Source organism: Entelurus aequoreus, linkage group LG15, assembly GCF_033978785.1.
Source record: "Entelurus aequoreus isolate RoL-2023_Sb linkage group LG15, RoL_Eaeq_v1.1, whole genome shotgun sequence".
Taxonomy (NCBI): domain Eukaryota; kingdom Metazoa; phylum Chordata; class Actinopteri; order Syngnathiformes; family Syngnathidae; genus Entelurus; species Entelurus aequoreus.
Window position 1 is genome coordinate 18329645 of NC_084745.1, and position 27354 is coordinate 18356998.

The following is a 27354-nucleotide window of genomic DNA, read 5'->3' on the forward strand; positions in this document are numbered from 1 at the left end:
CAACATCATTAATATAGAAAAATAAAATAAGGCAAAGATGAGTCGATAATAATGATAATAGAAATAATACAGACAAAGTGCAAACTAGATAAAAGCCAATAATAATAATAACACAGAAAGTGCAGACTAGATAAAAAGCAATTAGTAAAAATTTGTAAAAACTAAACATGAGAACACGATTGTTGCTCAACTAGCCATAATTTTGTTTGTTTTTTGAAAGTGACAAGTGCAGGTATACTTTTCAAAGTGTTAGGTAGAGAGTTCCATAGTTGTGGTCCTTTTATTGAAAAGGCAGTCTGGGCAAAATATGTCCTACGAAATGGAACACAACAGTTACCTTTTGACATTGCTCGGGTGGTAGATCTGGTACCACTTTGCAGTCTTGTAGTTGCCTTGCAAAGCAATTGGGGAGCAGAGTTATCCAAGCATTTAAAAACCAGTTTGACTGTGTGTGACAAAATAAAATTGGTAAAACTTAAAATATTGTATTTGGTTAAAATTTGGCAATGATGATATCGTATACTCTTCTTGTCTAGGACTTTCAAGGCGCGGTTATAAAGACACTCAATGGTCTTGATTGATGACTGGTGTGCCTGGGACCATGTAGTTAAGCCATAAGATATGTGTGAAAGAATCATTGAATTCATAAAAAAAAAGCACAGCTGAGAGTTAAGCAGTTTCTTATAATCTTAAAACAGCCGAGGTTTACATTCACACATTTTCTTAATGTGACTTTTAAAATTCAGCTGACAACCGAATCAGTCAATAAAACAAAGAAAAATCAGATTTAAGCCCTTTTTGTTTTTGCACTTCCACCGAAACAGCTTCTCAGTAGGGTAGGGTATAGGTAGGTCTTTATTGTCATTGCACAAGTACAACAAAACTTTGTTTTCAGCACAAACCCGTTCAAGATTACACAAACAGTGTACAGGGTTACAGAACAGGAACGCTGATGGGTCGCCACAAGACGCCCTGTAAAAGATGGGAAAAAGGTAAATGCTGGGGGAGGATGAGTAAAAAATCCGATCTAGTCTGGAGTGGAAAAAAAATCTCAATAGCAAAGCACATATACATATTACAACATACATCTCGAGAGTTGCCACAGAGGGGAGAGAGTGGGGGCTACGGTGGCGGGCTGCAGCTCTTCAGGCACTGCCCAGCCGTCCATCACCCCTAAGGGATTCGCGTCAAGGGGGTTGGATGGGGGGTGGGGTGTGTGTGTGTGTGGCGTATAATTTTGTGTGTAAGTTTGCCGCATGTCTCTGTTTCGCGGCCTTGGTGTTGCGCAGCCAATAGTCAGTCCAAAGTCAACAACAACAACAGGTGTGTGTCCACGAGAGACAAGAAGTGTCTTCGCCGCACTGTCCTTCGGGGGAGTCTCGAAGCCAGGGAAACAATCCAAGTTAAAATGTTTTGTATGCGAGTGAAAATAAAATTTGCTTTTCACTCTAAATTGTCTGTGACTGGTCCTCAAATTCATCCTGCGGGGCAGACAGTCCGATGTTATCCAAATCACATGAGTTTCCACAGTTCTTCACGCATCCTCCAATCATTTGTGGCAGCTTTGGGGTACTTTGAAGACTGCCAGCATCTTCCAATTTGTCGACAAACCAGAGCAACGCTTACTCCAATCAGCAGATGTCCTATTGTCATAATTCCCAATAGGTGGATATCTTCACGTTCTCGACTGAAAGGGTCGCCAGGCACGCGGCACTCCTTCTTCTCCCGAGAGTCCGCCGTGTGCATACTTGCCAACCTTGAGACCTCTGAATTCGGGAGATGGGGGGGTTGAGGTGGGCGGGGCCGGGGAGCGGGGTTAAGGGGGGAGGAGTATATTTATAGCTAGAATTAACTGAAATTCAAGTATTTCTTACATATATATATATATATATATATATATATATATATATATATATATATATATATATATATATATATATATATATATATATATATAGTACAGTACACAGTGGTTCTACTAACTGTACTGTACTTGCTGCTTACTTAAAAAAAACAAAAAACACTTACCTTTCACTATTTGAGTAGCTTTTGTTCTGCCATTTGAGTACTGGCGAGCGATCTCTGAATCCGGGAACATATCCTTCAAGGATTTGTTGAAAACATCCGCACATGAGAAAGGGATGTTGCTTGCAGCTATCAGCATAGCCATCTTTGTCTCTGCATATGTTACACCCTCGGGTCTTCATTTAGCAAGGTGGCCCATAATACTGGGCTGTGACCGGTGCTGCGTTGCCGCCGCCTTGTGCTTCTCTGACCGTTCATGAGTGACTATATCCATTCGGCCACCGAGTTTGATGGAGAAGTCTGGGGCCGTATTTATCAAGCTTCTTAGAATTACTCCTAAGAAGTCTGCTAAGAGTTGACTTAAGAGTAAAGAAATTATTCGCTGAAAGCTGCACTTAAAAGTTATTTATCAAGCGTCTTACTCACACTTTCAGCGAAGTGTAGGACTGAATCTTAAGTGTCACACTCAGAGCTGAATTACGACATTACTATGTGCCGTAAACGGAATTTTAGGTGACGTAATTTCTGTGTCCATAGAAATGACCAATCACGGAAGGGAATCCCTTGTCTAAAAATAAAGAAATATCTTAGAAATATTTAAGTGGACAATGGGAGTGTATATTTTGACAATAAACTACAAAATAATACAAAACAAACAAACAATATTGGCAATGAATCAAAAATAAATGTTTCCTTTTTGTTGCACCTTTCCTGCTTTCTGCTCCCAGACCGTAGTCGAAGAGCGCAGGGGAGACACTTCTCCAGGGCCGATGTATGCTCGGGGCAACACCCTTCACTTTACCTGGCAGTGGGTCTCCACAGCGGACGACTTTAGGGTGAATGATGAGTCCGGCGATTAGTTGCAAATCTTGCTTTATTGATTGCTTGCACACAGCCAATCCAACACAAAACAAACTAGTCCCCGCCCGCACTCACGCTACCGCTCCCTCTCTTCTCTCGCCCACACACTCACTGACGTCACTCACCTCACATGCTGTAACCTATTAAAGGGCCACACACACACATACGCTACTCTCATAACATTTTCTTTCCAAATCATTAATCAGGCAACTAATTTGAAACTGGTGTGGGTGGCTCTATATATACTAGCCCACTGCAGCCACATGCAGAAATCAACATGGAATCGAAAATGATTAAATCTGTGACAAAAATAATACCCGCTCTGTCTAAACGATACCGTTTGATCAGCTGCTCGTCATCAAACAAAGCCAGGACATCCTTCCGCTCCCTGAACGTTCGCGCATGTCTCTCTCGCCTCAGTGCCATCCCCCGCTGGCAACTCCTAACCACTTAGGACACCTCTGAAGGTCTCTTAAATATTGTGGAGAGTAGGAGTGATTCTTAGACTTAAGAAAGTTGATAAATAGCTTTTATTCTTAAGTTTGAGAGTAGGACTAAATTTAGCAAATTCTCAGGACTTAAGTGTAAAATGGCACTCTAAGACGCTTGATAAATACGGCCCCTGATCTACAAAATTTGCAGGCAGCATACCCCTTCGCCTTTGAGCTGTCCTGGATGAACTGAAATTATTTTTTCTAATCATTTTGGAACTTGCAAGCATACTTCTTCTTCTTACTCGTCGTCGCCATGTCTTTTCTTCGTTCTTCTGCTTCGTCTCTGTTATGTTTTTGGACATTACTACTTGCCGTAGTTTTGAAGCAATGCATGATGGGAATCCGGATGTTGTGTGTCAGTGTATTAACGTGCCGGCTGGAATAAACACACGCTGAGAAATAGCTCCGTGCCTGCCTACTTTATGCGTTATGGCTATGGATAACGGAGACATATATAATAGTCTCCTTTTCAGGTGAGAGAGGACGCTAAAGGCAGTGCCTTTAAGGCATGCCCCCAATATTGTTGTCGGGCTGGAAATCAGGAGAAATTCGGGAGAATGGTTGCCCCGGGAGATTTTCGGGAGAGGCACTGAAATTCGGGAGTCTCATGGAAAATTCGGGAGGGTTGGCAAGTATGGCCGTGTGTCAGCAGACAAACAGGTTCTCCCAAACCCAAGATCTTGTCAATTTTGTTGAGGCCAGTTAAATAGTTCCAATGTTAAATTTGGAGAGCGGTGCAGAAAGAGGCAACAAGAAAGTTAAGACAAAGAAGCAAGCAGGAGAGATAAGGGAGAGGAAAGGGGAGCGTCCGCCTTAGATGAGTGCCAGTGAGTCCACTGCAATGTTTTGTCAGACGTGATTGTTTTTAAAATAATTATTATTCTAGACATGTGTTTACTTATCTTGGCCCTATTTGATTAACTGCAACTAAACTAATTTTGGTGTGCAATATTTTTGGATGGCAGGCAACGAGTGAATCAAAGAATAATAGGAACAAAAATCAATTAAACCGTTGGTTTTTTTGCATGGAAACTCACACGTTGGGTCAGACGGCGCTATTATGTACACCTTCCATCCTTTTTCTACCACTTGTCCCTTTCGCACCTTCTTTCGAAAAAACTTGTTCCATTTTGTGAGACATGTTCTTACTTCTCTCGGCCCAGGGACCCCCCACGTCTGAGTGTAAGGATAAAGTAGCCATTAAGCGACTGACGCTGTTTTTGAGTTGTGTTCCCAGGAATATGTTGGCGTACAGGACATGCCAGAGAGTCGGTGAACTGCCCCACTTGACGGCCATCTGCACGAGCCACAAAAGAACGGAGCACTGCAAAAAGTCAGTGTTCAAAAACAAGAAAAAAAATACAAAAACGAGGGGTATTTTACTTGAACTAAGCAAAATTATCTGCCAATAGAACAAGAAAATTTGGCTTGTCAAGACTTTCCAAAACAAGTAAAATTAGCTAACCTCAATGAACCCCAAAATACCTTTAAAATAAGTATATTCTCACTAATAACAAGTGCACTTTTCTTGATACAAAAAACAAATAAAACAAACCTTTTTTCTCAATATGTTGAACATTTTTTTTAAATGAAGTAAATGCTAGTGCCGTTATCTTGACATAATGATATGCGTTCGGCATTACATTTCTTGAAACCAGCAAACTTATACTAAAAACAAATTTATTTTTCGTCATGGAAAGGCAACAAGGCAACCGCTTGTTACTCTCGGGGTCTACTAGCCGCTCAGGCAAATCATATTGTCTTAAAATGCATCTTCCCATCGACAACATGACATCATCGCGCCAAGTGCGTGCTCTTTCAGTCATTAGTGCGCAAGGAATATATATATATATATATATATATATATATATATATATATATATATATATATATATATATATATATATATATATATATATATATATATATATATATATATATATATATATATATATTTGTGCATGAACTATTTCTGTTCAAAATTGTTAGAAATGTCACATGTTAAATGTTTAAATATTAACTGTCAGTTTACTGTACTGTGCCAACTGTACTACTATATGAGTACGTGTTTTCTATTGTTTCATTGAAAATAAAACAGCAAAGTCCATTTGGCTGTGATCCGTTTTAATTATGAGACAGGATTGTGTCAGTCATGATTTTTTATTTCATGCTTGAAATAAGAAATGTTTACTATGAAAAAGCAGTATTATACTTGTGAGTGTTGATGACACAGCTCTGCAACAGTTGATGTTCTAGTTTCAAGCATGTTTTACCCAATATAGGTCATAACATCTCAGCAACAAGCTGTAATATCTTACTGAGATCATTTAGAACCACAACACTTAAAACAAGTAAAACACTCTAACATAAAATCTGCTTAGTGAGAAGAATTATCTTATCAGACAGAAAATAAGTAATTATCTCCCTTATTTGAGATATGTAATCTTACTTAGATTTCAGTTTTTGCATTGTGGGACTCGCTCACCAAACAATGTCTGCATGGTGCGTTCACAAAAGAAACCATTGCCATCTTTTCACAGCCTGTCAATGTTTCCCCCCCCCACACACTCCTATCCTGTGTCTCTAGGCACCACTTGTAAAGATCACATTTGAGAAAAATATAAAAAAAAGCACAGAAAATGCCATGATTAAATTTTCAATTTGTTCTCATAATAGTGTCTGAATGAGTCCTCATTATTCCAGCAAATGTCTCTTTTTTTTCAGAGAACTTCCTGAGGAGCGGGAGGAGGCCCCAATGTCATTTCTATGACTGACAGCTCATTTTTTCTGCATTCGAATGGCCGCCCTTGACATGAAATGGATTTCCAATTGATGGGAATTAAAGGTATGTAATCAAGCATGTTCATCTGCTTTGACATTTTTTTCCCCCGAAGTTTGCTCTTGAAGTTTGAGTAGGACTTACTCTTATACACTATATTGCCAAAAGTATTTGGCCATCCATCCAAATGATCAGAATCAGGTGTCCTAATCACTTGGCCTGGCCACAGGTGTATTAAATCAAGCACTTTGGCATGTAGACTGTTTCTACAAACATTTGTGAAAGAATGGGCCGCTCTCAGTGATTTCCAGCGTGGAACTTTCATAGGATGCCACCTGTGCAACAAATCCAGTCTGGGAATTATTCTTGCTCCTAAATATTCAAAGTCAACTGTAAGTTTTATTATAAGAAAACGGAAGAGTTTGGGAACAACAGCAACTCAGCCACAAAGTGGTAGGCCACATAAACTGACAGAGAGGGGTCAGCGGATGCTGAAGCGCATAGTGCAAAGACTAGGCATGTGGCCTTCCAATTAGCCCACGTACAGTACGCAGAGAGCTTCATGGAATGTGTTTCCATGGCCGAGCAGATGTATCTAAGCCATACATAACCAAGTCCAATGCAGAGCGTGGGATGCAGTGGTGTAAAGCACGTCGCCACTGGACTCTGGAGCAGTGGAGACTCCTTCTCTGGAGTGATGAATCACGCTTTTCCATCTGGCAATCAGTTGGACGGGTCTGGGTTTGGAGGTTGCCAGGAGAACGGTACATTTCGGACTGCTTGTGCCCATTATGAAATTTGGTGGAGGAGGAATTATGGTGTGGGGTTGTTTTTCAGGAGTTGGGCTTGGCCCCTTAGTTCCAGTGAAAGGAACTTTGAAAGCTCCACTATACCAAAACATTTTGGACAATTCCATGCTCCCAACCTTGTGGGAACAGTTTGGAGCGGGGCCCTTCCTCTTCCAACATGACTGTGCACCAGTGCACAAAGCAAGGTCCATAAAGACATGGATGACAGAGTCTGGTGTGGATGAACATGACTGGCCTGCACAGAGTCCTGACCTGAACCCGATAGAACACCTTTGGGATTAATTACAAATGTGTGACCTCACCAATGCGCTTTCGGAAGAATGGTTGAAAATTCCTATAAACACACTTCGCAACCTTGTGGACAGCCTTCCCAGAAGAGTTGAAGCTGTAATAGCTGCAAAAGGTGGACCGACATCATATTGAACCCTATGGGTTAGGAATGGGATGGCACTTCAAGTTCATATGTGAGTCAAGGCAGGTGGCCAAATACGTTTGGCAATATAGTGTATATCAGGATATCATTGTTTAATTTTGTTTATATTTTTTTAGTTTTTAAAGCTATATAAATGATCTTTGTATTCATATGTTAATCACTTTTAATATTATTTTATGAATTACTACATGGAAAACATATTTTTACTTTTTTACTTTACTTTTTACTACACTCATTTATTCACTAGGCAAGATCGTTTTTTATGTTTTATTTTTAATAGTTTGAAATGTTATTACATTAGTTTTTACTATTAATGAATGCAATGCCATTTTAATTCAGTGTATTTGTTAATTACAATATATGAGTTGTATATCAGGATGTCGTTTAATCTAGTATATTTACAGTATATACACATATATACAGTCGTGGTCAAAAGTTTACATACACTTGTAAAGAACATAATGTCATGGCTGTCTTGAGTTTCCAATCACTTCTAGAACTCTTATTTTTTTGTGATAGAGTGATTCGTGCACATACTTGTTGGTCACAAAAAACATTCATGAAGTTTGGTTCTTTTATGAATTTATTATGAATCTACTGAAAATGTGACCAAATCTGCTGGGTCAAAAGTATACATACAGCAATGTTAATATTTGCTTACATGTCCCTTGGCAAGTTTCACTGCAATAAGGCGCTTTTGGTAGCCATCCACAAGCTTCTGGTTGAATTTTTGACCACTCCTCTTGACAAAATTGGTGCAGTTCAGCTAAATTTGTTGGTTTTCTGACATGGACTTGTTTCTCCAGCATTGTCCACACGTTTAAGTCAGGACTTTGGGAAGGCCATTCTAAAACCTTCATTCTAACCTGATTTGGCCATTCCTTTACCACTTTTGACGTGTTTTTGGGGTCATTGTCCTGTTGGAACACCCAACTGCGCCCAAGACCCAACCTCCGGGCTGATGATTTTAGGTTGTCCTGAATTTGGAGGTAATCCTCCTTTTTCATTGTCCCATTTACTCTCTGTAAAGCACCAGTTCCATTGGCAGCAAAACAGGCCCAGAGCATAATACTACCACCACCATGCTTGACCGTAGACATGGTGTTCCTGGGATTGAAGGCTTCACCTTTTCTCCTCCAAACATATTGCTGGGTATTGTGGCCAAAGAGCTCAATTTTTGTTTCATCTGACATCACATGGACAAAGATAACACCTTCTGGAGGAAAGTTCTGTTCTCTTATGAATTAATCCAATGTCATTTTAATTCAGTGCTTTTATTAATCACAGTTTTACATTTAATATATTACTTGTACTTATACTGTATAGCAGAATGTCATTATTTAGTATACACACACCCACACGTTTTGCCTATTAACTATTAATGTATTCATCCATCAACCCATTTTCTACCGCTCATACCTCTCGGGGTCCATTATATATTCATTGCTTTTAATATTAATATGTAATTACTACATGAAGAATGTCAAATATTTTCATTATTTTGATCGTGGTATTTGTTGTTTGCATTTTTATTTTATTCATTACAAATGACAGTTTTAATTTAATTTTCATTATTTCAACATTTTTTAATTTTACTATGTCATTATTTTCACTGTCAATAAATACAATTTCATTGTAATTCAGTGTATTTATCAATCACAGTATGTGACAACGTGTTAACAGGATGCTGTTGTTTAAAGGCCTACTGAAACCCACTACTACCGACCACGCAGTCTGATAGTTTATATATCAATGATGAAATCTTAACGTTGCAACACATGCCAATATGGCCGGGTTAACTTATAAAGTGCAATTTTAAATTTCCCGCTAAACTTCCGGTTGAAAATGTCTTTGGATGATGACGTATGCGCGTGACGTCACCAGTGAAACAGAAGTATCGGTACGCCATTGAATCCAATACAAAATAGCTCTGTTTTCATCTCATAATTCCACAGTATTCTGGACATCTGAGTTGGTGAATCTTTTGCAATTTGTTAAATGAACAATGAAGACTACAAAGAAGAAAGTTGTAGGTGGGATCGGTGTATTAGCGGCGGACTCCTGCAACACAACCAGGAAGACTTTGACTCGGATAGCAGACGCGCTAGCCGACGCTAGCCACCGACCGCACGGATGATCGTGGTGAAGTCCTTCGTCCTTCCATCGATCGCTGGAACGCAAGTGAGCACGGGTGTTGATGAGCAGATGAGGGTTGGCTGGCGTAGGTGGATAGCTAATGTTTTTATCATAGCTCTGTGAGGTCCCGTTATACTAAGTTAGCTTCAATGGCGTCGTTAGCAACAGCATTTTTAAGCTTCGCCAAGCTGGAAAGCATTAACCGTGTAGTTACATGTCCCTGGTTTAATAGTATTGTTGATCTTCTGTCTATCCTTCCAGTCAGGGATGTATTTATTTTGTTTCTATCTGCAGTTAAACACGATGCTATCATGTTAGCTCCGTAGCTAAAGTGTTTCGTTGATATATTGTCGTGGAGATAAAAGTCACTGTGAATGTCCATTTCGCGTTCTCGACTCTCATTTTCAAGAGGATATAGTATCCGAGGTGGTTTAAAATACAAATCCGTGATCCACAATAGAAAAAGGAGTGAGTGTGGAATCCAATGAGCCAGCTTGTACCTAAGTTACGGTCAGAGCGAAAAAGGATATGTCTTGCACTGCACTCTAGTCCTTAACTCTAATGTTCCTCATCCACAAATCTTTCATCCTCGCTCAAATTAATGGGGTAATCGTCGCTTTCTCGGTCCGAATCGCTGTAGCTGCATTTTAAACAATAGGAAAATATGAGGGGGCTATCAACTGACTACGTCACGCTACTTCCGGTAGGGGCAAGGCTTTTTTAAAAATCAGATACCAAAAGTTGCGATCTTTATCGTCGTTGTGCTCTACTAAATCCTTTCAGCAAAAATATGGCAATATCGCGAAATGATCAAGTATGACACATGGAATGGATCTGCTATCCCCGTTTAAATAAAAAAAAATCATTTCAGTAGGCCTTTAATTTAGTTATTTATTGTCAATATATAAATTAACATTACTCGCCTTTAATATAACTTATTTCATAAATGTTTTTATTTTTTTACTACTTATTATAATACATATGCATTTTTATTTTATTCAATAGATATGTTTTTTTTATTTTATTTTAAAACTATTATAAAACAGTTTTTTGAAATTATATAAATTCCGAAAACAGATTCATGTTTTTTAATCTGTGTGTTTTCTTTTTTTACTGTGCCATTTTTTTTAATTCTGTATGCAATCGCACCGACGGAGCGCTAACTAGTGGCTTGACTGACCTCCACCTCGGTGATTGTGCCAACCTGTCCTTATTGACGTTACTTGCATGGGGTGCAGTCATACTTAACGCGCTGTTATGAATATTTGCACAGAGGCAGACGAGACCGTGGGAGAAAAAAGGCGGTTGGCCGAGTGGAGGCAAAGTGACTCATCCTTGAACTGGAGCAGGGAAAGCGATCGATGGTGTCAAACCGAGAGGAGAAAGATGTTCTCCCCTGAGAAGAGGGAGGTTGTGTTAGGATGAAGAGCTCCCTAAAAACAAAAGTGAAAGGACACTTGGGGAGAGGCGAGCATCCTTCAAGTTTATGGACTCTTTTCATTGTCTTTCGGAAACATTCTCCTCAACCGTCCCTGAAATTGCGCCTTTTTATCGTTCACAGAAGAAACGACTCAGACGCTACATCCAACGTTGGGGTTCCAGTCAGTGCAACACTAAAGGGTACGCAACATTTAGCACTTTTGTGTATTTTTGCCCATGTGAGACCAAAACATGCTTGTCTCTCTCTTCTCTGTGCATTCTAAATAGTGAAAAACTGCTAGCAATAGGCAACTAACAATGCAGGTAATAGGGAGTCATCTATAGCGCCTCTAAAAAAAACATCCAAAAACGCTTCATTTGCAATGCTGTAAACGATTGATTGACTTTAGTTTATTTCAAATATGAACACACAGTATAATATAGGAATTAACTGCTGAGTGTTACCGGAGTGTTGAGCGAGAGGCAAGTCCAAAAGGGGCAGGGCTGGCTCGACGATCCGTGAGCAGGCAGGAAGCTGGAGGCGATAGAGAGGTCTGTGTTCAGGCGGGAGGACGAGATCCGAGAGGCAGTCAGGGAAGCAGAGGGGAGACGAGACGCACAGCTCGTCACGCGGGAACGAAGGGGTTGCTGCAAGGAACGACAAGGGGAGAACACAAGACCAATCAACACGACGGGGGAGAACCACAGAGAGAGAAATGCATAGAGCTTTGTTAGACAACTTACTGTACTCGAACAGAAGATTACGTTCAGGCCCAGGATAGCAGATTGTGCAGGCTCATGAAGGCGGGTCTGATGATCAGCTTCAGGTGTGCTGATTGCCGGTGATTGATTGCAGCCACTGCTGGAGTGGTGCGCTCTTGGAGGCGCAATCAGCAAAGCGTACAGATGAGTGCGCATTGGAATGCGCCCAGGCCGTGACACATCATGTACGAAAAGGAGTAGGAAGAAGCAAAGCTTATTTAATCCTACTCCTTTCCCACTTCCGAGCGTTTACAAATACATATGTTCATTTACTGTCTTCATTTTCAGGGAATGATTAACACAGCAGTTCTTGCAATATATAATTGAGTCAGTCATGATCAACATACTGAGATGAAGAATATCCCGTTTTCAAAAAGGTTGAAGGTATTTCTCATCATTCTTCTTCCTTGTACTTTGTAAGCACTATTAATTTGAACAACCTCTTAAACTGGATTTAGTAGAGAACATCGACGATAAAGTTCGCAACTTTTGGTCGCTGATAAAAAAGCCTTGCCTGTACCGGAAGTAGCGTGACGTCACAGGTTGTGGAGCTCCTCACATCTGCACATTGTTTACAATCATGGCCACCAGCAGCGAGAGCAATTCGGACCAAGAAAGCGACGATTACCCCATTAATTTGAGCGAGGATGAAAGATTTGTGGATGAGGAAAGTGAGAGTGAAGGATTAGAGGGCAGTGGAAGCGATTCAGATAGGGAAGATGCTGTGAGAGGCGGGTGGGACCTGATATTCAGCTGGGAATGACTAAAACAGTAAATAAACACAAGACATATATATACTCTATTAGCCACAACGCAACCAGGCTTATATTTAATATGCCACAAATTAATCCGCATAACAAACACCTCCCCCCTCCCGTCCATATAACCTGCCAATACAAATAAAGCACCCGTACAACACACTCAATCCCACAGCCCAAAGTACCGTTCACCCCCGCAAAGTTCATACAGTACATATATTTCCCCAAAGTTACGTACGTGACATGCACATAGCGGCACGCACGTATGCGCAAGCGATCAAATGTTTGGAAGCCGCAGCTGCATACTCACGGTAGCGCGTATCCAACTCAAAGTCCTCCTGGTTGTGTTGCTGCAGCCAGCCGCTAATACACCGCTTCCCACCTAAAGCTGTCTTCTTTGCTGTCTTCATTGTTCATTAAACAAATTGCAAAAGATTCACCAACACAGATGTCCAGAATACTGTGGAATTTTGCGATGAAAACAGACGACTTAATAGCTGGCCACAATGGTGTCCCAAAATGTCCGCTACAATCCGTGACGTCACGCGCAAACGTCATCATACCGAGACGTTTTCAGCAGGATATTTCGCGGGAAATTTAAAATTGCACTTTACTAATCTAACCTCCGATTCACTAGCGAGAGTTAGCTGTGGACCTAAAAATTCAGTCTACATGTAAAATTCCCACCAAAATAGAGACAGTTTTTAAACTTGTTTCAGCACATTTTGGAACGGCCACTTTTTTAGCTAAAATGTGGGCGGGGCCTTCATCAGCCTGCTGACATCCCCTACAGAAGCGTACAAAGATTAAAAAGAATGGGACCTAAAATTGAGCCTTTAGGAACCCCACATCCTATCTCATGGGTTCCGGAGGAACATGCCTCCATACTTATATAAAAACATCTAATATACTGTATGTATATACAGTGTATATATATATATATATATATATATATATATATATATATATATATATATATATATATATATATATATATATATATATATATATATATACACACACACACACACACATTTGTGTGTGTGTGTGTAAATATTATATTAATATGATGGAATTATAATTAATGTAATGGATATCTAATTAATATTAATATCAAGCAGCTAAAATGCCCCAAACATGGATACATGTGGAGAGAGTGTTTTAGATTTTGTCCCATCATCCACTCCAATGGATGATGGGACATAAATAAATAAATGGGTGTTATTTAGATGTATTTTAATGGTGTTTGGACCTTTTTTTAATAATATCCAGAATGTTCAGTGAGCCGGTTGTGTTATGTGTGACAATGTGTGTTGACCTTTATGTTAGTTGCAATTTGTTAGTTTTTTGCACCATTACTAGGGAAGGTTATTTGGAATATGTCATATAAGTGAATGCTGTACTTTCAAGGGTCATTGACCTGATTTACTCACACTGTCCACAAGGTGGCAGCAAATACATAGTATTCAGAGACCGCCTGGTATTTAAGATTAATTTGAAAGCACACCACAGTGCAATGCTTCGTTGAACTCATGATCGTGCGATCTAAATTGGCGGGCCATAGTTTTTACACCCCAGGGTTAGGGTTTTACGAGAGCTGGATCTGTTAAGTACCCAGATTCGAATCGATTGAGATATTTTGGCTCAAAAAGATAAGGTTCTTGATCATCATTTGTACCAAAGTGGCCGTCGTCTCTCGCAATGTCTGCTTGTTTAGTGCTAGCAAACACCAAACTGGATGCTGTTGTTGTTGACGGAAGTAGCGTTGGTTGCCATGTACCAATGCGCCCGGGAAAGACGTTCCGGTAATGCTTAAAATGAGCAAAATACTGTAAATATTACATGTTGTTATGAATGTGCCTGTTACTACATCCCCCATTACCTGTATTGTTGGCCGCCTCCTGCTAGCAGTTTTTTTTAACTTGAAAAGCACAGAAAAGAGAAATACATGTTCTTGTCTCACTAGGATTGTGGATGATGGGCAACATTTAAAAAAAAAAATGCAGTTCTGTTGATGTTTGGTCACTTCCTGTTTTTGTGTTTCCATGTTTTGAGCTTCCATTGACTGAACTTTCCTCGACTCAAACAGTTAATTTTGCTTCCTTTTGTCAAAAGTTATGAAGGGGACAAAAAAAACATTTCAAAGTGGTCACTTGCTCTTGTGTGTCCTCAACTCTGGACTCTGTCTGTCACCTGGACCCCCTCAGGGTGTCTCGTATACAACACCTGGGTCAGACGGGCGACACCTGTGTCATCTCGCGACACTGCTGCCTGAAGCCGGTTTATGAAGACTAATCGACGCTTCTTCTTCTTCACGGATCAGCGTCTGGCGAGTTCCGTGTGCCAGGTTTCTTTATAGAGCTGCTGCCTAAACTTTTAGAGGTCTTTTGTTTGGCCAAAGCAAACATGCTGTTGATGGTTGACTTTAATATGGAAATGTCCTCAAGTCTACGTGCCATTCTTCACAAAACACCTGCAATACTGTAAAAAGGCCAGAAAAAAAGAGGAAAAATGTGTGAAAATGTGCATGGAGGCAGACAAATAGGGAGTGACTTTATCGAGTTCCAGTTCTAGCTTTAAAAGGTTAACATGCTAACGCTAGTATTGGAAACGCATACTTCCAAGAGGGTGCCAAGTTCAGAAATCAAGGATTTTTACCTTTTTAAAAAGGTACACAATTAGCTATAATGCTAGCATAAAACATTAGCATGCTAACATTGATACTAACATGGGAACAGCCAGCATACTTGCAAGATGGCGCCATGGAACCAAATCCCTTAATATTAGGTCACAATGTACAAAATTAGCTCAAATGTTTGCATGCTATCATGGAAACAGTTATCATATTTCCAAGATAGCGCCAAGTAGGGGTGTGGGGAAAAATCCATTTGAATTCGAAGCGCGATTATCACGTTGTGCGATTCAGAATCGATTCTCATTTTTTAAAAATCTTTTTTTTTTTAAATTAAAATAAATAAATAAATAAATAAATATATATAAATATATATATATATATATATATATATATATATATATATATATATATATATATATATATATATATATATATATATATATATATATTATTTTTTTTAAATTAATCAATCCAACAAAACAATACACAGCAATTCCATAACAATGCAATCCAATTCCAAAACCAAACCCGACCCAGCAACACTCAGAACTGCAATAAACACGACACAGAACAAACCAAAAGTAGTGAAACAAAACTGAATATTATCAACAACAGTATCAATATTAGTTACAATTTCAACATTGCAGTGATTAAAAATCCCTCATTGACATTATCATTAGACATTTATAAAAAAAAAGAAAAAAAAAGAACAATAGTGTCACTGTGGCTTACACTTGCATCGCATCTCATAAGCTTGACAACACACTGTGTCCAATATTTTCACAAAGATAAAATAAGTCATATTTTTGGTTCATTTAATAGTTCAAATAAATTTACATTATTGCAATCAGTTGATAAAACATTGTCCTTTACAATTCTAAAAGCTTTTTACAAAAATCTACTACTCTGCTTGCATGTCAGCAGACTGGGGTAGATCCTGCTGAAATCCTATGTATTGAATGAATAAAGAATCGTTTTGAATTGGAAAAATATCGTTTTTTGAATTGAGAATCGCGTTGAATCGAAAAAATCGATTTATAATCGAATCGTGACCCCAGGAATCGATGTTGAATCGAATCGTGGGACACCCAAAGATTCGCAGCCCTAATATATATATATATATATATATATATATATATATATATATTCAGAATCAGAATCAGAATAGTTTTAGATAGATAGATAGTACTTTATTGATTCCTTCAGGAGAGTTCCCTCAGGAAAATTTATTTGCCGTTGTTTGAAAACGGGTTCACAAACTAGGAATTTTTCTTGGTGCAACATAAAACACATGTAACACATATTTGATAATAAAAAGAGCAGTACATGTGGCCCTCTGAGGGCATCCATGATTGCGATGTGGCCCCTAATAAAAATGAGTTTGACAGCCCTAGATTAGGTCATAAAAGTGGTGACATAAAACAACAACAAAATAGCCAATGGAAGAAGCATTGCCCGTCAAAAGAAATTATGGAGTAGACTATTACAGTATCTAGTTTCAAAAGACATTGTCAATCAGCTTTTTTCCACTTGCTGTTATTGATGAGAGCGGCTTTTTCGTAATTCCTGCTTGGCGCGCAGACACATGCCAATCATGTTGATGTGCTGCTGAGACACGATGAGCCGCCTGAGGCTGTGTTGCATCCATCCACACACACACACACACACACACACACACACACACACACACACACACACACACACACACACACACACACACACACACACACACACACACACACACACACACACACACACACACACACACACACACACACACACACACACACACACACACACACACACACACACACACACACACACACTTTCCAGCAACAACATCTGACGTTCATTGTTCAAAGGCACCTTTTCTTTCTTCACCGATTGACAAGCATCACATGACTGAAATAGTCTTTTATACAGACATGAATCACACCTGTGTCTAATCAGTCAGCTTCCTTCATGCCTTGCAGCTCATCAGTCTGCACTTGTTGTCCCCTTATGTCTCTCACCTGTGTCCAATCAATCAGGTCTTTGCCTTCTCCTGCCTCTCACTCTCTTCATCCCCTTGTGTCACTCACCTGTATCCAACCAAACATATTCCATGCCTTATATCCACACCTGTGTTTAACTATTCCTTGTGTCTCCCACCTGTGTCTAATCAGTCAGGTATTTTCTAGCAAGAAGTGAAGTGAAGTGAATTATATTTATATAGCGCTTTTCTCTAGTGACTCAAAGCGCTTTTACATAGTGAAACCCAATATCTAAGTTACATTTAAACCAGTGTGGGCGGCACTGGGAGCAGGTGGGTAAAGTGTCTTGCCCAAGGACACAACGGCAGTGACTAGGATGGCGGAAGCGGGGATTGAACCTGGAACCCTCAAGTTGCTGGCACGGCCACTCTACCAACCGAGCTATACCGCCCCAAGACAGCATCAAGTAACATAATAAATGTATACCTGCCAAACTAGCTTTAAAAAGTTAACATGGTAACGTTAGCATCGGAACCGCATACTTCCGAGAGGGTGCCAAGTTCTGAAATCAAGGATTTTTACCTTTAAAAGGCCAGCATAAAACATTAGCATGCTAACGTTGATACTAACACGGGAACAGCCAGCATACTTACAAGATGGCGCTGTCACGCCAAATTTCTTCCCTCTACAAAAACCTTCCCTCCCCCATTTACTTCCGGGGCTGCGTCCAATAAAATCACAAAGTTTCCGGGGGTCCTTAACCTGCACGCGACTGTCCTGTTTCGCGCCTGTACAAAAAAAAAAACAATAATCGATTTCTTCAGATTCCAGCAGCTGTCAAAGACGAAGTATCCTTCCAGCGACGGGCAGTCAAAGCCGAAGTGCTATCGATCGCTGTCAATGACGTAAGAGGAAACATGACCACGGAAGTAAATGGGGGAGGGGAAGGTTTTTGTAGAGGGAAGACATTTGGCGTGACAGCGCCAAAGAACCAAATCCCTTTAATATTTTATATAAAATGTACAGAATTAGCTAAAATGTTAGCATGCTATCATGGAAACAGTTATCATATTTCCAAGATAGCACCAAGTAATGCAAGCCATGACTAATATGTTAAAACACACAAAGTTATCTTAAATATGCTATAATGAAACACTTACATGCTTACGTTAGCATGCTAACATGAGAAGAGTTAGCATACGTCCAAGATGGCGCCAAGTAACAAAATCCATAATTATTAGATTGAAAATGTACAAATATAGCTTGAATGCTAGCATAAACAATTACATGCTTACATTAACATAGACTGACCATATGTCCTCTTTTCCCCGGACATGTCCTCTGTTGCGGGCCTGTCCGAGCTGTCCGGGCAGAGTTTCTTAAATGCCTCAAATGTCCGGCATTTTGAGTTAGGGTTGCTGCTGTGTGTATTTTCAATGTACGTCCAGGGTTAAGAAGGGGTTGAAAACAAAACAAATTGTGCGCGCAGCAGCATTCGTGAGGGAGGAGCAGAGACAGAGAGAGTTATGATAAACGCGCATGCGTCGCCAGGCTTTGCTTTTTATCCATAGATTTATCACATTTCATTTTTTATTATCTATAGCAGGGGTGTCAAAAGTGTGCCCCGGAGGCCATTTGCGGCCCACAGCTAATGTTCTAAAGGCCCACGGCACATTCTAAAAATACTATCAAAATAAACAAAAACATAACAAAAGTGAAATAAAAAAGCTTAAAGGTGAAATGTAATTTAGAAAAAGTTGCAATGTTGACTAATAAAACTAAAATGTGTTTTTTTTTTCAAACTGTCATTGCTCAAAATATAATATTGAATCAAAATCAATTTTATTATGAATTATTGACCTATCCAAGGTTCCCATTACTTCACATCAAATATTCCACTTTGAAAACTATTTTTGGTGGAAGATTTTGCATATTTTGTGTGTTTGCCATAAAAAACAGTTTTGTTTGACAAAAAAGGGTGGTAAACAAACAAACAAAAAAACAACATAAAAAAACTAAAACATTTTGAAATGAGGACTAGACGTGAAGTTGATGTAGACTCCGGAGATTTAAGCGTTAAATATAAAATGTATGTATGCCCTGGCACACCATTATCATCATTTCATGACCCAAGCAAAACACTTTTTACACTTTTGTACTGAAATAAATACACCTACAACTTATTAAATAAAAACATAGAAAAAACTACCAGCAGCGGTAAAGTTTAGATCCATGAAGGAAAGAAGAAAGTGAATGAATGTTTACAACTGAATACATTTACATATGTATACAAATTTGTTTTCTTTTTTTAATTATTTTTTTAATGAATTAAGTAACATTTATGACAACCTTTTTCCAAAACACAATATAGAATGTGAGATATAACAGGATAATGCATACATTTATCATTTTTTTTCAAAACGCTTAAAAAAAAGTGTGGCCCCAAAATTTACTGTGGGACCCCATTTTTATGACTTGATGGGGTCCCTGGGACCCCATTTTGAAAATTCCTTGTGCCAACACTGTTGTCAACAGAGGAGAAAAAATGCTTTATTTAAATAAATATATTATTTATAAAGCAAGTTCTAGTATCATTGGCAAATTTTCATGTGCTGCCCGCTTTGGCACGCATATATGTGTCCTCTTTTTGGGATTTCAGAATATGGTCAGCCTAATTAACATTCTAACTTGAGAACAGCTAGCATACTTCCAAAATGGCGCCAAGTAACGAAAACCATGAATATTAGGTTAAAACGTAGAACATTTGCTAAAATGCTAACATAAAAATGTTAACACGATAAACATTGACATTCTAACATGGGAACAGTTAGCATACTTAAAAGATGGCGCCAAACAACCAAAACGTCCAAAATTAGCTAAAAGTAGCTTATCTTAAACGTAAGATAACGTTAATATTAACATGGGAACAGTCAACACACTTGCAAGATGGCGCCATTCAACCAAATCCATAATTATTAGATCAAACCATGCAAAATTAGCTAAAATGCTGGCATATAACATTAGCATGTAAATATTACCATGCTAATGTTAGCATGCTAACATGGGTAGAGTTAACATACTTCCAAGATGGCGCCAAGTAACAAAATTCGTAATTATTAGATGGAAAATGTAAAAACCTAGAAAAATGCTCGCATAAAATGTTAGCATGCTATCATGGGAACAGGTATTGTATTTTTAAGATGGTGCCAAGTAACGAAAATATGCTAGCATGAAACATTTATATGCTTACATTAGCTTGCCAACATGGGAACAGTAAGCATACCACCAAGATGGTGCCAAGTAACACAATCCATTATTATTAGGTTAAAACAAATAACATTTGCTAGAATGGTAGCATAAAACGTTGACATGATAAACATTAACATGCTAACATGGTAACAGTTAGCATTTTTACAATATAACGCCAAACAACCAAATTGTATAATTTTAACTAAAATTAGCTTTGCTTAAAAAGAAGATAAGGTTGAGACTAACATAGGAACAGTCAGCATACTTTCAAAATGGGGCCATTTAACCAAATCCATGATAATTTGGTCAAAATGTACAAAATGAGCTAAAATGCTGGCATAAATCATTAGCATGCTAACATTACCATGCTAATGTTAGCATGCTAACATGGGAAGAGTTAAGATACTTCCAAGATGGCGCCAAGTAACAAAATCCACGATTATTAAATTAAATTAAAAATATAACCATCCATCCATCCATCCATTTTCTACCGCTTATTCCCTTTGGGGTCGCGGGGGGCGCTGGAGCCTATCTCAGCTACAATCGGGCCAATTAGATAGAATTCCAGCATAAAATGTTAGCATGCTAATGTTACCATCCTAACATGGGAACAGTTGATATACCGTAATTTCCGGACGATAAGCCGCTTCTTTTTCCCCTCGTTCTGGTCCCTGCGGCTTATACAAGGGTGCGGCTTATTTACGGCCTGTTCTTCTCCGACACCGACGAAGAGGATTTCGGTGGTTTTAGTACGCAGGAGGAAGACGATGACACAATGATTAAAGACTGACTTTTCATATACCGGTAGGCTGGTTATTTTGATAACGTACAGGCGAACACTTTGTATTACTTTGCACCGTTGTATTATTTGTACTCTGCACGAATGCTGTTCGCCATGTCAAAGATGTGAAAGTTTGATTGAATGATTGAAAGATTTATTGTTAATAAATGGGACGCTTTGCGTTCCCAAACAGTCATCTCTGTCCCGACAATCCCCTCCGTGGTAGCATGAACCCTTATATACTACGGTAATTACACATCAAAACCCTGCGGCTTATAGTCGGGTGCGGCTTATATATGGAGCAATCTGTATTTTCCCCTAAATTTAGCTGGTGCGGCTTATAGTCAGGTGCGGCTTATAGTCCGGAAATTACGGTACTTGCAAGATAGCGCCAAGAAACCAAATCCTAGATTATTAGATTAAAATGTAAACAATTACCTAAAATGCTAGTACAAAACATTAGCATGCTAACATTACCATTTAATATTTTAGCATGCTAACATAGAAAGAGTTAACATACTTCCTAGATGGTGGCAAGTAACAAAATCCATTATTAGATCTGTGTCAGTCCATAAATATAAAAACCTAGGGAAAGTATTACGAACAAAACAGCGAATCTGTAGATATCTAAGAAAATTTCATAAAGTTGCTGAAAAAAGTTATTTCAATGTAAAACATTTCTAACGGAGTTAATCCCTAGACTTAACCATAAGAAGATGACATAACAAGATGTGATATTTAAGTATTTTGGTCCTTTTAAGCATACGGCAGTGCATTGATTTCACAGAGCATATCAAAACATTCACTATTTCCTTTAAGAATAACAACAACTACTACTACTAATCATGAAAGTCTTCATGAGAGCCAACAACAGCCGCTTTGGGGAAAATGATGATCCAGAACCTTATATTTTTGAGCCTGAATATAAACGGAAGATGAGCTGCAAGTTTTCGAAGCTGAGTGATCAGCAGATTCGGCTTTAGTGAAACACTAAGCGTCATGCAGCAGTATTGCTAAGTGTTAAACAAGATATACAAACTATAAACATAATAAAACAATCACTGTACAATGTCTTGCCTCACTCGGGTGCCATCTGATGGGATGTTGATATCTTTCAGCACCAGACTTGTGTTCCCCGAGTAAGTGATCATCAGAATCCTCAGGGAAAAACTGCCGGGAGTAAACGAGTATATGGTCTTGTTTTCTTAACAATGTCTTCCAGGTATAAATTGGATGCCAAAGTTGACCAACTTCCCGGTGTATGACCACAACTTTCTACTATCCAGGTGAGAGACATGATTTATAAACTACTATGAACTTTTATCAACTGCAGCAGCTCAGTATGTCAATATGCCTAAGTTACCTCTTGGTGATCAATGCACTGTGTTACTAAAATTAGGTCCTCAGCGTTAGCTTCTAAAATAACAATGTCGCTGATACTTACATAGTATTCAGGTCACGGCATGTAAATGGAGTATTGTTGCAGGTTTTAGGATGTTTTTAGAGGGCTTTAAAAGTGAAGTTCTGTAAAATATACTGGTTTAGCAAAGTTAACCATTACCATAACCAGCCATGGAAGATCGAAGGCTTCATATTGCAGCTAATACTTAAGAATTCTAATATTGGTAGCACATTAATAAAACCAAAAATTTGGTAGTGCCAATTTTCCTAGCGATATGGGTCTTTGCAAATATTGTAATATACAAAAAAAAGAGCTGAGGGAGAAAAAGGGGGATCAATGAAACAGATAAAAATATCACAGAAATATATATTAATTTTAATAGAGTTGACACGAGCCAGCAAATAGCAATGGACTCAAAGGACAACCTTGCCGTGTAGGACAATAGAGGCGAAAATATCGGGATTTAATATTATTTGTTTTGACTGAGGCCTTAAAGGCCTACTGAAATGAATTTTTTAAATTTAAACGGGGATAGCAGATCCATTCTATGTGTCATACTTGATCATTTTGCGATATTGCCATATTTTTGCTGAATGGATTTAGTAGAGAACATCGACGATAAAGTTGCAAGTTTTGGTCGCTGATGAAAAAAGCCTTGCCTGTACCGGAAGTAGCGTGACGTCAACGGTTGAAAGGCTCCTCACATTTCCCCATTGTTTACAAAGCAGCTAGAGCGATTCGGACCGAGAACGCGACGAATACCCCATTAATTTGAGCTAGGATGAAAGATTCGTGGATGAGGAACGTTAGAGTGAAGGACTAGAATGCAGTGCAAGACATATCTTTTTTCACTCTGACCGTAACTTAGGTACAAGCTGGCTCATTGGATTCCACACTCTCTCCTTTTTCTATTGTGGATCACGGATTTGTATTTTAAACCACCTCGGATACTATATCCTCTTGAAAATGAGAGTCGAGAACGCGAAATGGACATTCACAGTGACTTTTATCTCCACGACAATACATCGGCGAAGCACTTTAGCGTGATAGCATCGGGCTTAACTGCAGATAGAAACAAAAGAAATAAACCCCTGACTGGAAGGATAGATAGAAAATCAACAATACTATTAAACCATGGACCTGTAACTACACGGTTAATGCTTTCCAGCCTGTCGAAGCTTAACAATGCTGTTGCTAACGACACCATTGAAGCTAACTTAGCAACGGGACCTCACAGAGCTATGCTAAAAACATTAGCTATGCACCTAAGCCAGCCAGCCCTCATCTGCTCATCAACACCCGTGCTCACCTGCGTTCCAGCGATCGACGATGCGACGAAGGACTTCACCCGATCACAGATGCGGTCGGCGAGACGGAGGAAGTTAAGGTGAGTTCGGCGGCTAGTGCGTCTGCTATCCAAGTCAAAGTCCTCCTGGTTGTGTTGCTGTAGTCCGCCGCTAATACACCGATCCCACCTACAACTTTCTTCTTTGCAGTCTTCATTGTTCATTAAACAAATTGCAAAAGATTCACCAACACAGATGTCCAGAATACTGTGGAATTTTGAGATGACATTTTCAACCGGAAGTTTAGCGGGAAATTTAAAATTGCACTTTATAAGTTAACCCGGCCGTATTGGCATGTGTTGCAATGTTAAGATTTCATCATTGATATATAAACTATCAGACTGCGTGGTCGGTAGTAGTGGGTTTCAGTAGGCCTTTAAACAACAGCATCCTGTTAACACGTTGTCACATACTGTGATTGATAAATACACTGAATTACAATGAAATTGTATTTATTGACAGTGAAAATAATGACATAGTAAAATTAAAAAATTTAGAAATAATGAAAATAAAATTAAAACTGTCATTTGTAATGAATAAAATAAAAATGCAAACAACAAATACCACGATAAAAAGGCCTTTAAGAGATGAATAAAGATGCTTAATCCACTAAATAAAACTGTTACCAAAGACAAAAGTCTCCAGGACATAAAATAGTAAGGTGAATGAATTCGAATGAATGGTCATTTTTATTTGTAACGATTTTTATTCGATTAAAAAAAATCTAAAATCCATTTCTTTTTATATATAAATCTGTCCTGTCGACTTGGGCAAGTCATATTGTTGACGTAGATGCCCATATCTGCTATACAGATTTATTTTACAAAAGAGAAGTGTGTGATCTCATAGTCATTCACATTGACGTCCCACTGGGGTGAGTTTTCCTTGCCTGTATGTGGGCTCTGTACCGAGGATGTCGTTTTGGCTTGTACAGCCCTTTGAGACACTTGTGATTTAGGGCTATATAAATAAACATTGATTGATTGATTGATTGATTGATACGTTTCTTGTTGCCTAATTTGTATTTGACTTGATTAAACGTTTGGGTAGACTTGTATTAAACAAAACCAGTTTTCTTTTTAAGTAATATAGAATTTTTTCCACAGCTGTTTGTCTGTTTTATAAAGGAATGTAGTTAATCATAGAACTGGCACCCAATATTATAAAAAATTATTGATTTTGAATCGTAAATTGTTTTGAATTGACAATTGATTCTGAATCGAATCGAATCGAATCGTGTGGTGCCCAAAGATTCACAGCCCTGTAAAATAGATAATTCCACTCAACTGGGTCAAATACCTTTTCACCATCCAGTGGTATCACTGCTTCTTGGGTGTTGGGAGCAGGCACATTACATATATAGTATATAGAAAATACGTCGAAGATTAGAAAAGAAGCGGCCATTTACAACAAACCCGGTTTGATCTGTAGAAATAATAGAAGGGAAAATAGTGTCCCGCAATTAGGATAATAATTTGAAGTCCAAATTTAACAAGCTAATGGCACGATACGAAGTGCACAATGAAGGATTCTTGCCTTTTTTCAAGAGAAGAGAAAATTAAGCTTGATTAAGAGTTTGCAGAAGGCATTATGGGAGCTAGCTTGTGCCAAAATGTTCAGATATTTGGAGGATAACTATCTAGTCTCGAGGATTTACCAGTTTGTAGAGATAACGCTGCAACATTCAATTCTGCAACAGCATCTGGTTCCCTCAGTTCTTCCGCAGTGGGCTGATCAACCAAGGTGATGACCAGATTGGCCAAAAATATTGTCACGCTCAGGAGAGGAACATCAGCAGATGAGCAGAGGGAGGTGTGGAATTTATTAAATACATTATTATCTCCACATCTTCAGTGGTTACACCTGAATCAGTTTGAATCTGTGGGATGTAATGAGATGCTGATATCTGGCGTCGTTGATGTGCTAATAACTTGCTAGCTTTATCTTCATGTTCAAAGAACTGAGATAATAATACCAGCATGTTCTGTTGTAAAAATATCAAGTTTTCCCTGTAGAGAAAGACATTCCTTGTAAATGTCTGGATTTTGAGAGGTGGAGTACAAGATGTCTAGTAAAGATATGCCTTGTCAGCTTAGTCAATTTACCCATCCTGTGTTTTTCTATCCTTTTTCTGTCCGGCTGTCAACAAAGGCGGACGCTTCCCTTCCCTCTCCCTTATATCTCCTACTTTTGCTTCTTTGTCTTGTATTGTGTTGTCTAACTTTCTTTGAGCCTCTTTTTCCACTCCTTAACAATGGAATTGATCAATTGGCCTCTAAACAAAATTGACAATATATTTTCGACAACAAGCTCAGATTCGGGAAAACCTGGCAGGACTCACCATAGACTCTTGGGAGAAGTGGAGGGTAATGTGCCTGGCGAGTCTTACAGTCGAAGACATTAAAGACATCCACCTATCCGGAGTCATGATAGCAGGACATTTGATAATTGGAGTAAGCGTTGCACTGGTGTATCGACACATTCGTAAGATACTAGCAGCCGTTCAAAGTACCGTAAAGCTGCCACAAATGATTGAAGGATGGGGAAAGCTGTGGGCACTCAGACTTTGGTGGTTTCTGAACTAAATCGCAAACTGGACAACATATTGGAGAAGCTGTCTGCTCTGCAAGGCACATTTATGATACATTTGAGGACCTGGATTGGACTATTTGATTGAAACCGTTGGAACGGCTCGGCAAGGTCTTTGCCACGAGACTCCCTCAGAGGACAGTGCAGCGAAGAAGCTCCAAATTCCTTCCCCGTCTTGTTGAAGGGCTGTGTTATTGCGAAAACGTTGCGAGAGCGCCAATGTCGAGAGACAAGCGACTTTTCAGTCTTTCGTACACAATGTGCACAACCACGGAAAATACACTCCACACACACCAGTACCCCACCGCCCCACATCCCATGCCTTCATCTCTTCACCTCCCACAGTATGATAAACAACGGATCAGTGTCTCTGGTGGCAGCAGCTTAGGGCTGAAGGCGTGCCCCCTCCCTTGTGTGTTGTAATATGTGCTCTTATGTAGAGTTTCTTTTTCAGGTCTCAAACTAAGCTTTATTCTCCCCTTTCTTCCCCATGTTTACCTTTTTCCCTACCTTTCTACAGGGCACCGCCATTGGGGCGACTCATCGCTCTTCCTGTTCTTTCTACCCTGTCTACTGTATGTCTGTTCTTGGAAGGGTTGTACTGAAATACTTATTTTGTGCAATTACAATAAAGTTCCATCCATTTATTTTTATAACTTGCGTAAGAGCTTATCTCCGCCCCTAATGTATGCCTTCAAAACACATCAGGAGTCTTGTCCAAGCACACCGAGAAATCTATTTGACGCGAGACAAAATCTACAAAGTCCTCATTTAGAAGCAATCGCTTATTAAGGCGCCACGACACGTGTGGTTATAAGGTTATTAATGCATAAACCATTGAAATTAGAGCATGGTCAGCGATAACTTTTGCCTCATATTTGCATACAGTAATTTGTTATTAAC

General features: G+C 39.1%; 1 long non-coding RNA gene across 1 annotated transcript; it reads left to right on the plus strand.

Moving 5' to 3' along the window:
* Positions 1-4550: 4550 nt before the first annotated feature.
* On the plus strand, positions 4551-10996 carry LOC133629884 (uncharacterized). The gene is made up of 3 exons (XR_009821152.1): positions 4551-4713; positions 6105-6225; positions 10811-10996. It is a non-coding gene; the product is annotated as an uncharacterized LOC133629884 (long non-coding RNA).
* The last annotated feature ends 16358 nt before the right edge of the window (positions 10997-27354 follow it).